The sequence below is a fragment of the Argopecten irradians genome, chromosome 13 (assembly GCF_041381155.1).
Source record: "Argopecten irradians isolate NY chromosome 13, Ai_NY, whole genome shotgun sequence".
Classification (NCBI taxonomy): Eukaryota; Metazoa; Mollusca; class Bivalvia; order Pectinida; family Pectinidae; genus Argopecten; species Argopecten irradians.
Genome location: NC_091146.1, coordinates 36,521,658 through 36,533,822, shown reverse-complemented (window position 1 = coordinate 36,533,822; position 12,165 = coordinate 36,521,658). Strand labels below are relative to the sequence as shown.

Below are 12,165 nucleotides of genomic sequence, written 5' to 3'. Positions count from 1 at the left end.
AAGACATATGAAAGACTCTATATAAAGAGATATATCTATAAGTACATTTCTTTATATAAAGAAAAACTCTATATATAAAGTAGATATATCTATAATGTACATTTCTATATAAAGGACACATTTGCATAAAGGACATATTTTTAGAAGGTGGGAAATTTACCGAGGTAGTCAATTTCTATGCATTATCAATTTAAGGCAAGTCATGTGCCGTATTTGGTATAGTTTATAATCCTCTGAGTTTTTCTATGTATTATCAATTTAAGGCAAGTCATGTGCCGTATTTGGTATAGTTTATAATCCTCTGAGTTTTTCTATGTATTATCAATTTAAGGCAAGTCATGTGCCGTATTTGGTATAGTTTATAATCCTCTGAGTTTTTCTATGTATTATCAATTTAAGGCAAGTCATGTGCCGTATTTGGTATAGTTTATAATCCTCTGAGTTTTTCTATGTATTATCAATTTAAGGCAAGTCATGTGCCGTATTTGGTATAGTTTATAATCCTCTGAGTTTTTCTATGTATTATCAATTTAAGGCAAGTCATGTGCCGTATTTGGTATAGTTTATAATCCTCTGAGTTTTTCTATGTATTATCAATTTAAGGCAAGTCATGTGCCGTATTTGGTATAGTTTATAATCCTCTGAGTTTTTCTATGTATTATCAATTTAAGGCAAGTCATGTGCCGTATTTGGTATAGTTTATAATCCTCTGAGTTTTTCTATGTATTATCAATTTAAGGCAAGTCATGTGCCGTATTTGGTATAGTTTATAATCCTCTGAGTTTTTCTATGTATTATCAATTTAAGGCAAGTCATGTGCCGTATTTGGTATAGTTTATAATCCTCTGAGTTTTTCTATGTATTATCAATTTAAGGCAAGTCATGTGCCGTATTTGGTATAGTTTATAATCCTCTGAGTTTTTCTATGTATTATCAATTTAAGGCAAGTCATGTGCCGTATTTGGTATAGTTTATAATCCTCTGAGTTTTTCTATGTATTATCAATTTAAGGCAAGTCATGTGCCGTTATCAATTTAAGGCAAGTCATGTGCCGTATTTGGTATAGTTTATAATCCTCTGAGTTTTTCTATGTATTATTTGTCAGCAGGATGTTGTCCTAATGCTTAGTGTTAGGCTAACTACTTCACTTTAATCTCTGACCCCTGAACTCTGACCTAGCTTGAATGTGTACACATTATGTTTATAAGATCAATGTGTGACTGAATACAGCTTACCACCACTCACAACTGTATTATTCTTGTAAGCATTAACCATTACCCTGGTAATACCGCATTATTCCTCGTTTTTTTCTCTCTATTTTTTATGTTTTTTTAAAAGTATGTTCTTTTAAAAGCTGGTTTTAAGATAATTGGAAAACAAGTAATGTTTAATTGTGTATATATATCTAATCAACACTAAAAGATATATAGATTTATTTGTTTGACTTCAGCTTTCTGCACATTCAATAACTCTCTGTCATGGATGTTTTTTAAGGGGGATGCAATTTATTATTCTAAATACTTTGATATTGAAGTAAAATGATAAAAGGTTTTAATTGATGATAATAGTGTTAAGTAAGTAACTTTTGTAACTGGAGAAAATTCTAAGTCATCAGCTCCTGTTTTTAATAGGAAAAATTACCATTTGTTGGTGGTGTAGCATCTTAAAGGCCCACTAACTTTCCGGAGTCAAATTTAAAGGTTTCTTGAAAACATTAATATCATAAGAAAATACATATCAACGGCTTATGCTGAGGACGACGACCGGAAACATAATACGACCCGCGTTATGAAAATTAACATTTTATTTTTTTAAATTATTTTTTTCTCAGAAGATGATGATAAATGTAGTATTAACGGTAAGTTAATAACTTGAACGATCTCTACAAAATTATCGATCTCGTTTTGCATTCCCATTTTAAAAATTAAAAGCTGTTTCGGAAAGGTAGTGGGCTTTTAAGGAGATTTAATGGTGTATCTCATAAAGATGATTTAATGAGGACCTCTTACCGATGGATTGTCTGTGTATAAAAAATCTGGTACGTGTAAGAGGCTGGAAATGACCTCCGACCCCAGATGATGATGTCGGTGACCTTTAACCTATAGAATAATCATCGTGACAATACTTCCTTGTTATAAACAAATTGTGAATTTTGTGAAGTTGACATCAAAATGTCGAAAATCTACCAGTATTTTGTCTTTGTGTGTATGACTTTGACCTTAAGCTGGGGTAAGTATGACACTTACTTCACTAATTTGTATTTATCATAATGTTGATGTAGGTATACTGTGTAATATATAACAATGTAACTACTACACGTAAGTGTGGTACACATAGCGAGTACGACAACACGAGCAGAAAACCGCAATGTAATAGTCAAACTGCTGTTTTAATTCACTTTACTAATAATACTGATACTGGAAGTCATTTGTGCTGTATTTTTCATACTCACGAATCAAGAAGAGCTTTTAATATTTCATTAATTATCAATTGTTAAAAACTTTTTAAAAGTTTTAATTTTAAAAGTATGAATGTATGAGAGCTGAAAATCAGTTATGATCTAATTACATCAACAGTGCAGGGAAATGAGTATATATAAAGCCATCCTTGATACTCCAGGGGTTACGATCACTTACGATCTCTACACTCATGGACAATCTCATAGTAAAACTGGAAGCAACAGAACAGAACAGGTAATTTAGTCATTTGATTTACCTCAAAGGAGCCATATAACGGTACACTGTGGTTGACTGTAAGACTTTGATGTTAGGCGTCGCTCTCTCTGTAGTCTTCAAAGGAAATCTTTGCTGGCCTGTGATTGGTTAATGTTTTCCGCTGAGCTGCCTTCAATTTCACTATGATATAGTCCTGGGGTGTAGAGATCGTAAGTGATCGTAACCCCTGGGGTATCGAGGATGGCCTAAGACATAACAAACAAGAATTTTACAGTGCATACATTTATCTGTTTATATGGCATCATACATGTTTGTCTATTGAAATGATTTTCACAATTGAATTCATCAAACCTGTTGGTTTTCAATAGATTAATTCCGAAAACAAAATCTCCCAGTTATGTTAGTAAATATTGTTGTCATTGGAGCACAAACCTACTCGGGTAGCGAACAACGGGAAAATATAATGATGGACATTCCAAATTAAGATTTATAGGAGACTATGTCTGAGTCAGTAGTATATCAGAATGTTGTATCCTGTTGTTATACTACAGCCCAGTCTATACCCCACCAACCTAACAGTTATATAATATATAATATGTTTGTTATACTACAGCCCAGTCTATACCCCACCAACCTAACAGTTATATAATATATAATATGTTTGTTATACTACAGCCCAGTCTATACCCCACCAACCTAACAGTTATATAATATATAATATGTTTGTTATACTACAGCCCAGTCTATACCCCACCAACCTAACAGTTATATAATATATAATATGTTTGTTATACTACAGCCCAGTCTATACCCCACCAACCTAACAGTTATATAATATATAATATGTTTGTTATACTACAGCCCAGTCTATACCCCCCACCAACCTAACAGTTATATAATATATAATATGTTTGTTATACTACAGCCCAGTCTATACCCCCACCAACCTAACAGTTATATAATATATAATATGTTTGTTATACTACAGCCCAGTCTATACCCCCACCAACCTAACAGTTATATAATATATAATATGTTTGTTATACTACAGCCCAGTCTATACCCCCACCAACCTAACAGTTATATAATATATAATATGTTTGTTATACTACAGCCCAGTCTATACCCCCACCAACCTAACAGTTATATAATATATAATATGTTTGTTATACTACAGCCCAGTCTATACCCCCACCAACCTAACAGTTATATAATATATAATATGTTTGTTATACTACAGCCCAGTCTATACCCCCACCAACCTAACAGTTATATAATATATAATATGTTTGTTATACTACAGCCCAGTCTATACCCCCACCAACCTAACAGTTATATAATATATAATATGTTTGTTATACTACAGCCCAGTCTATACCCCACCAACCTAACAGTTATATAATATATAATATGTTTGTTATACTACAGCCCAGTCTATACCCCCACCAACCTAACAGTTATATAATATATAATATGTTTGTTATACTACAGCCCAGTCTATACCCCACCAACCTAACAGTTATATAATATATAATATGTTTGTTATACTACAGCCCAGTCTATACCCCCACCAACCTAACAGTTATATAATATATAATATGTTTGTTATACTACAGCCCAGTCTATACCCCACCAACCTAACAGTTATATAATATATAATATGTTTGTTATACTACAGTCCAGTCTATACCCCACCAACCTAACAGTTATATATAATATATAATATGTTTGTTATACTACAGCCCAGTCTATACCCCCACCAACCTAACAGTTATATAATATATAATATGTTTGTTATACTACAGCCCAGTCTATACCCCACCAACCTAACAGTTATATAATATATAATATGTTTGTTATACTACAGCCCAGTCTATACCCCACCAACCTAACAGTTATATAATATATAATATGTTTGTTATACTACAGTCCAGTCTATACCCCACACCAACCTAACATTATATAATATATAATATGTTTGTTATACTACAGCCCAGTCTATACCCCCACCAACCTAACAGTTATATAATATATATATAATATGTTTGTTATACTACAGCCCAGTCTATACCCCCACCAACCTAACAGTTATATAATATATAATATGTTTGTTATACTACAGCCCAGTCTATACCCCCACCAACCTAACAGTTATATAATATATAATATGTTTGTTATACTACAGCCCAGTCTATACCCCACCACCACCTAACAGTTATATAATATATAATATGTTTGTTATACTACAGTCCAGTCTATACCCCACCAACCTAACAGTTATATAATATATAATATGTTTGTTATACTACAGCCCAGTCTATACCCCACCAACCTAACAGTTATATAATATATAATATGTTTGTTATACTACAGTCCAGTCTATACCCCCACCAACCTAACAGTTATATAATATATAATATATAATATGTTTGTTATACTACAGTCCAGTCTATACCCCACCAACCTAACAGTTATATAATATATAATATGTTTGTTATACTACAGCCCAGTCTATACCCCCACCAACCTAACAGTTATATAATATATGTTTGTTATACTACAGCCCAGTCTATACCCCCACCAACCTAACAGTTATATAATATATAATATGTTTGTTATACTACAGCCCAGTCTATACCCCCACCAACCTAACAGTTATATAATATATAATATGTTTGTTATACTACAGCCCAGTCTATACCCCACCAACCTAACAGTTATATAATATATAATATGTGTTTGTTATACTACAGTCCAGTCTATACCCCACCAACCTAACAGTTATATAATATATAATATGTTTGTTATACTACAGTCCAGTCTATACCCCCCAACCTAACAGTTATATATATATATAATATGTTTGTTATACTACAGTCCAGTCTATACCCCACCAACCTAACAGTTATATAATATATAATATGTTTGTTATACTACAGCCCAGTCTATACCCCACCAACCTAACAGTTATATAATATATAATATGTTTGTTATACTACAGCCCAGTCTATACCCCCACCAACCTAACAGTTATATAATATATAATATGTTTGTTATACTACAGCCCAGTCTATACCCCCACCAACCTAACAGTTATATAATATATAATATGTTTGTTATACTACAGCCCAGTCTATACCCCACACCAACCTAACAGTTATATAATATATAATATGTTTGTTATACTACAGCCCAGTCTATACCCCCACCAACCTAACAGTTATATAATATATAATATGTTTGTTATACTACAGCCCAGTCTATACCCCCACCAACCTAACAGTTATATAATATATAATATGTTTGTTATACAACAGCCCAGTCTATACCCCCACCAACCTAACAGTTATATAATATATAATATGTTTGTTATACTACAGCCCAGTCTATACCCCACCAACCTAACAGTTATATAATATATAATATGTTTGTTATACTACAGCCCAGTCTATACCCCACCAACCTAACAGTTATATAATATATAATATGTTTGTTATACTACAGCCCAGTCTATACCCCCACCAACCTAACAGTTATATAATATATAATATGTTTGTTATACTACAGCCCAGTCTATACCCCCACCAACCTAACAGTTATATAATATATAATATGTTTGTTATACTACAGCCCAGTCTATACCCCACCAACCTAACAGTTATATAATATATAATATGTTTGTTATACTACAGTCCAGTCTATACCCCCACCAACCTAACAGTTATATAATATATAATATGTTTGTTATACTACAGTCCAGTCTATACCCCCACCAACCTAACAGTTATATAATATATAATATGTTTGTTATACTACAGCCCAGTCTATACCCCCACCAACCTAACAGTTATATAATATATAATATGTTTGTTATACTACAGCCCAGTCTATACCCCCACCAACCTAACAGTTATATAATATATAATATGTTTGTTATACTACAGCCCAGTCTATACCCCCACCAACCTAACAGTTATATAATATATAATATGTTTGTTATACTACAGCCCAGTCTATACCCCACCAACCTAACAGTTATATAATATATAATATGTTTGTTATACTACAGCCCAGTCTATACCCCACCAACCTAACAGTTATATAATATATAATATGTTTGTTATACTACAGCCCAGTCTATACCCCACCAACCTAACAGTTATATAATATATAATATGTTTGTTATACTACAGCCCAGTCTATACCCCCACCAACCTAACAGTTATATAATATATAATATGTTTGTTATACTACAGTCCAGTCTATACCCCACCAACCTAACAGTTATATAATATATAATATGTTTGTTATACTACAGTCCAGTCTATACCCCCACCAACCTAACAGTTATATAATATATAATATGTTTGTTATACTACAGCCCAGTCTATACCCCACCAACCTAACAGTTATATAATATATAATATGTTTGTTATACTACAGCCCAGTCTATACCCCCACCAACCTAACAGTTATATAATATATAATATGTTTGTTATACTACAGCCCAGTCTATACCCCACCAACCTAACAGTTTATATAATATATAATATGTTTGTTATACTACAGCCCAGTCTATACCCCACCAACCTAACAGTTATATAATATATAATATGTTTGTTATACTACAGTCCAGTCTATACCCCACACCAACCTAACAGTTATATAATATATAATATGTTTGTTATACTACAGTCCAGTCTATACCCCACCAACCTAACAGTTATATAATATATAATATGTTTGTTATACTACAGTCCAGTCTATACCCCACCAACCTAACAGTTATATAATATATAATATGTTTGTTATACTACAGCCCAGTCTATACCCCCACCAACCTAACAGTTATATAATATATAATATGTTTGTTATACTACAGCCCAGTCTATACCCCCACCAACCTAACAGTTATATAATATGTTTGTTATACTACAGCCCAGTCTATACCCCCACCAACCTAACAGTTATATAATATATAATATGTTTGTTATACTACAGCCCAGTCTATACCCCACCAACCTAACAGTTATATAATATATAATATGTTTGTTATACTACAGCCCAGTCTATACCCCCACCAACCTAACAGTTATATAATATATAATATGTTTGTTATACTACAGCCCAGTCTATACCCCACACCAACCTAACAGTTATATAATATATAATATATGTTTGTTATACTACAGCCCAGTCTATACCCCCACCAACCTAACAGTTATATAATATATAATATGTTTGTTATACTACAGCCCAGTCTATACCCCCACCAACCTAACAGTTATATAATATATAATATGTTTGTTATACTACAGCCCAGTCTATACCCCCACCAACCTAACAGTTATATAATATATAATATGTTTGTTATACTACAGTCCAGTCTATACCCCACCAACCTAACAGTTATATAATATATAATATGTTTGTTATACTACAGTCCAGTCTATACCCCACCAACCTAACAGTTATATAATATATAATATGTTTGTTATACTACAGCCCAGTCTATACCCCACCAACCTAACAGTTATATAATATATAATATGTTTGTTATACTACAGCCCAGTCTATACCCCACCAACCTAACAGTTATATAATATATAATATGTTTGTTATACTACAGCCCAGTCTATACCCCACCAACCTAACAGTTATATAATATATAATATGTTTGTTATACTACAGCCCAGTCTATACCCCCACCAACCTAACAGTTATATAATATATAATATGTTTGTTATACTACAGTCCAGTCTATACCCCACCAACCTAACAGTTATATAATATATAATATGTTTGTTATACTACAGCCCAGTCTATACCCCACCAACCTAACAGTTATATAATATATAATATGTTTGTTATACTACAGTCCAGTCTATACCCCACCAACCTAACAGTTATATAATATGTTTGTTATACTACAGTCCAGTCTATACCCCCACCAACCTAACAGTTATATAATATATAATATGTTTGTTATACTACAGCCCAGTCTATACCCCCACCAACCTAACAGTTATATAATATATAATATGTTTGTTATACTACAGCCCAGTCTATACCCCACCAACCTAACAGTAACCAGTCTATATAACATTATATATATATAATATGTTTGTTATACTACAGCCCAGTCTATACCCCACCAACCTAACAGTTATATAATATATAATATGTTTGTTATACTACAGCCCAGTCTATACCCCACCAACCTAACAGTTATATAATATATAATATGTTTGTTATACTACAGCCCAGTCTATACCCCACCAACCTAACAGTTATATAATATATAATATGTTTGTTATACTACAGTCCAGTCTATACCCCACCAACCTAACAGTTATATAATATATAATATGTTTGTTATACTACAGTCCAGTCTATACCCCACCAACCTAACAGTTATATAATATATAATATGTTTGTTATACTACAGTCCAGTCTATACCCCACCAACCTAACAGTTATATAATATATAATATAATATGTTTGTTATACTACAGTCCAGTCTATACCCCACCAACCTAACAGTTATATAATAGTTATATAATATGTTTGTTATACTACAGCCCAGTCTATACCCCACCAACCTAACAGTTATATAATATATAATATGTTTGTTATACTACAGTCCAGTCTATACCCCCACCAACCTAACAGTTATATAATATATAATATGTTTGTTATACTACAGTCCAGTCTATACCCCCACCAACCTAACAGTTATATAATATATAATATGTTTGTTATACTACAGTCCAGTCTATACCCCACCAACCTAACAGTTATATAATATATAATATGTTTGTTATACTACAGTCCAGTCTATACCCCACCAACCTAACAGTTATATAATATATAATATGTTTGTTATACTACACAGCCCAGTCTATACCCCACCAACCTAACAGTTATATAATATATAATATTGTTTGTTATACTACAGTCCAGTCTATACCCCACCAACCTAACAGTTATATAATATATAATATGTTTGTTATACTACAGCCCAGTCTATATACCCCACCAACCTAACAGTTATATATATATATATATATAAATTGTTTGTTATACTACAGCCCAGTCTATACCCCACCAACCTAACAGTTATATAATATATAATATGTTTGTTATACTACAGTCCAGTTATACTACAGTCCAGTCTATACCCCACCAACCTAACAGTTATATAATATATAATATGTTTGTTATACTACAGCCCAGTCTATACCCCACCAACCTAACAGTTATATAATATATATACAAGTCGGCCAGACCGTGGTGCTGGACCAATGTGACCTGTATATATATAATATGTTGTAGGGTCTGGGGGATCATAACTTGTGTCGTAACCCTGACAAGTCGGCCAGACCGTGGTACTGGACCGAATGTGACCTGTATATATATAATATGTTGTAGGGTCTGGGGGATCATAACTTGTGTCGTAACCCTGACAAGTCGGCCAGACCGTGGTGCTGGACCAATGTGACCTGTATATATATAATATGTTGTAGGGTCTGGGGGATCATAACTTGTGTCGTAACCTGACAAGTCGGCCAGACCGTGGTACTGGACCAATGTGACCTGTATATATAATATGTTGTAGGGTCTGGGGGATCATAACTTGTGTCGTAACCCTGACAAGTCGACCAGACTGTGGTACTGGACCCGATGTGACCTGTATATATATAATATGTTGTAGGGTCTGGGGGATCATAACTTGTGTCGTAACCCTGACAAGTCGACCAGACCGTGGTACTGGACCAATGTGACCTGTATATATATAATATGTTGTAGGGTCTGGGGGATCATAACTTGTGTCGTAACCCTGACAAGTCGGCCAGACTGTGGTACTGGACCGATGTGACCTGTATATATATAATATGTTGTAGGGTCTGGGGGATCATAACTTGTGTCGTAACCCTGACAAGTCGGCCAGACCGTGGTACTGGACCAATGTGACCTGTATATATATAATATGTTGTAGGGTCTGGGGGATCATAACTTGTGTCGTAACCCTGATAAGTCGGCCAGACCGTGTGGTACTGGACCAATGTGACCTGTATATATATAATATGTTGTAGGGTCTGGGGGATCATAACTTGTGTCGTAACCCTGACAAGTCGACCAGACTGTGGTACTGGACCGATGTGACCTGTATATATATAATATGTTGTAGGGTCTGGGGGATCATAACTTGTGTCGTAACCCTGACAAGTCGGCCAGACTGTGGTACTGGACCAATGTGACCTGTATATATATAATATGTTGTAGGGTCTGGGGGATCATAACTTGTGTCGTAACCCTGACAAGTCGACCAGACTGTGGTACTGGACCAATGTGACCTGTATATATATAATATGTTGTAGGGTCTGGGGGATCATAACTTGTGTCGTAACCCTGACAAGTCGGCCAGACCGTGGTACTGGACCATGTGACCTGTATATATATAATATGTTGTAGGGTCTGGGGGATCATAACTTGTGTCGTAACCCTGACAAGTCGGCCAGACCGTGGTACTGGACCAATGTGACCCTGTATATATATATAATATGTTGTAGGGTCTGGGGGATCATAACTTGTGTCGTAACCCTGACAAGTCGGCCAGACCGTGGTACTGGACCGATGTGACCTGTATATATATAATATGTTGTAGGGTCTGGGGGATCATAACTTGTGTCGTAACCCTGACAAGTCGGCCAGACCGTGGTACTGGACCGATGTGACCTGTATATATATAATATGTTGTAGGGTCTGGGGGATCATAACTTGTGTCGTAACCCTGACAAGTCGGCCAGACCGTGGTACTGGACCATGTGACCTGTATATATATATAATATGTTGTAGGGTCTGGGGGATCATAACTTGTGTCGTAACCCTGACAAGTCGGCCAGACTGTGGTACTGGACCGATGTGACCTGTATATATATAATATGTTGTAGGGTCTGGGGGATCATAACTTGTGTCGTAACCCTGACAAGTCGACCAGACTGTGGTACTGGACCAATGTGACCTGTATATATATAATATGTTGTAGGGTCTGGGGGATCATAAACTTGTGTCGTAACCCTGACAAGTCGGCCAGACCGTGGTTACTGGACCGATGTGACCTGTATATATATATATATGTTGTAGGGTCTGGGGGATCATAACTTGTGTCGTAACCCTGACAAGTCGGCCAGACTGTGGTACTGGACCGATGTGACCTGTATATATATAATATGTTGTAGGGTCTGGGGGATCATAACTTGTGTCGTAACCCTGACAAGTCGGCCAGACTGTGGTACTGGACCAATGTGACCTGTATATATATAATATGTTGTAGGGTCTGGGGGATCATAACTTGTGTCGTAACCCTGACAAGTCGGCCAGACCGTGGTACTGGACCAATGTGACCTGTATATATAATATGTTGTAGGGTCTGGGGGATCATAACTTGTGTCGTAACCCTGACAAGTCGACCAGACCGTGGTACTGG

The 12,165-nt window shown here is 34.8% G+C and overlaps 1 protein-coding gene across 3 annotated transcripts in view; it reads left to right on the top strand.

The window, feature by feature from the left end:
- The first annotated feature begins 2,102 nt into the window (after positions 1–2,102).
- Positions 2,103–12,165, top strand: part of LOC138306763 (protein sidekick-1-like) — a 101,861-nt gene continuing 91,798 nt past the window's right edge. For all 3 annotated transcript variants that reach the window (XM_069247233.1, XM_069247232.1, XM_069247234.1), the window contains exon 1: positions 2,103–2,229. The gene's annotated coding sequence lies outside the window, so the exon portion shown is untranslated. The remainder of the gene's footprint in view (positions 2,230–12,165) is intronic.